Source organism: Ipomoea triloba, chromosome 8, assembly GCF_003576645.1.
Source record: "Ipomoea triloba cultivar NCNSP0323 chromosome 8, ASM357664v1".
Classification (NCBI taxonomy): domain Eukaryota; kingdom Viridiplantae; phylum Streptophyta; class Magnoliopsida; order Solanales; family Convolvulaceae; genus Ipomoea; species Ipomoea triloba.
The window spans coordinates 2659516-2662015 of NC_044923.1; positions in this window are offsets into that span (position 1 = coordinate 2659516).

Genomic DNA, 2500 nt, shown 5'->3' on the forward strand with positions numbered 1-2500 from the left:
AAAAAAAAAAAAAAAAAAAAAAAAAAAAAAGAAGGTTCTTTATAAAAACGCACGAGCCTATAGGAATGGTTACATGGGTGAATCTTGAAAAGATGCTGAAGTGGACTAATGTAGTGTATGATCGGAGAAAGTGATGATGTTTTGGTGAGAGTGAATTGAGGAATGTCTAAGTGTACATGCGTTATCTAGATAGACCAGATTTGGGCAACTAACGTAATGCTTATGTGTTTTTTGTGTTACCTTTTTTTGCTTTGCTTTTCTTTTTTTCCATCCACACTTTTCATCTATGCATATCTAATCTCTTGCCCTACTCATCACATTTCAAGGAATATCCCATTTGATTATTGCCTTATTAGCTAAGTTTTATTGTCCTCTTCTACTCCACTCTCTTGGTATATAAATTTGATGGGAATATATGAAGCGTATATTATAACTTTCGGTCGTATTTGACCACACGCGGTAAGTGTCTTATGTTAGGAAGTGGGCCCTGCTCGAGCAAACAATCGACATGTGACTTGTCATCTCAATCGTCTTATTCATTCAAGTCTACTTAGCGTAAACACGTGGTGTAACTGACCTGACTAACCCGTACATAGGAGGTGTCACATATCCCATCAACAAGAATTGTGGCATGTGCCCTCTAACCTAGCACTATAAAAGCCTGCTTATACCCTACATAAGGATGGACTTTTGCCTGAAGATTCTTCTTACTACCTAGCAGTTCAGGTGACTTAATTAGATAGTTCAATCGTCACGTTTTTTTTTTTTTGGATTACGAGAGACGAACTATACTACTAAGGGTGTCTTAATTAGATAGTTCAATCCTTGTTCTTTTTTATTTTATTTTTTTATTTTATCAAATTCATAATCTTGATACAAAAATCATGTTCCACCTTCTTAACCACCCTTTTGTGACCCTTATTCGATTAATTTATAAAGTATGCAAGACCTAGTGGCGGAGGGAGGAGGCTAGGGAATAGGGATAGCCTGGAATGTATATATGTATTATACTTATAAGTATAATTAGGCCAAGCCAAAAAAAAAAAAGTAATAATAATAATTAAAAAATATAAAATTAGTTTTAAAAGTGTTGAAACGAAAATGCCGAGTGAACTGCCATGCATTTGCTCAAAATCAATCTCATAAATAGACAAAAATAAAAAAGAAAAAAGTCTAAACACTCCATTTCTTGGTGATCTCCTCATGCACATGCAATGGCAGCTAGGAATGACAGTAAAGGCGATTACGTAAATTTGCGCACTATGCTAGCGATTAAAGACTTTTGTGCCCTTGTCTTCATTTAAATATAATAAAAGTTTTACCAATCTCTGTTGCATTAAATACAATTAAATTAAAAAAGCATTGAAATTCTTATATTAATTATCCTTATTTGACTTAGTACAAATTAAATTTAATGGGGTAGCTCAACTGACAAGTGAGTTCTCTTAATATGGAGGCATTGGTGCCGACCAGCATATGCATTCATATATAATTAGTAATCACATCAACAAAACTTTTTTTTTTTTCACTATATATACAATTTTTCAACGTAACACTTAAATGTTCACATAAAATTTACTATTCTAAAACTATTGTCTCAATTCTACTCATCATTCAATCCACAAGACCAGTGTCGGAGATCATCAATTCACAGCTCCATCAAGTTGTGGAAGATCAGATGAACTTATAAATGTCTGAATCAGATGGCAATTCCAATAGGCAATTGTACTTAGCTTGTAAAGATAAAGCAAGAACCGATGAAAAATAAATAGATTTTCCAAAAAAAATAAAGTAATGAAAACAACATTGCATGGATAATTAATATTATAGATTTTTAAAATGGGATAAAATAAGGCCCCACTTTGATCATCCTCAATTTGCATCAGATCTTGGGTTCTTTCCCGGAAAATGATGTACTCCGTATCTCATAGGTATTTCAATTTACGTCAGACTTATCTCAAGCTTCCAAAAGTTTTTGCATAAGAGTCCGTGAACGAAATAAATTATGAGTCGCTCCGTCAATCTTTAAATTTCCACTCTGCATGTACACTCTACACACAAAGGGGTCTTTATTTCCTCTGATCGATCAAGATCATGCTTTGATTTTATTAATAGAAGAGAAAGAGAGTAACAAAAGCTATTGGCTACATTTTTTTTTCTAAACTAATTAGAATATGTCATGTAAGCAGTGAAAAATAAAATAGAAATTGAGAGTATAAATGGTATTACACATTTACACTATAACTTTTGTTTTGGTAAGGTGTATCACATCAAAGGTATACGTAGATGCATTGAACTGAGCCTTGTGATACCAAAGTTTATTCATTCAGCCGACGTGTCGGTATGGGGATATTTGGTTCAATTAAAGGACATGAGAAAAAACAAATAAAAATAAAAATAAAGATATAATAAAGGATGTGAGATTTTGTGAACTTTACTTGTTGCAGCCTTTTTGGACCTTTAGTTTGGGCTTCTAATAAGTCCAACTGATATTGGGCCT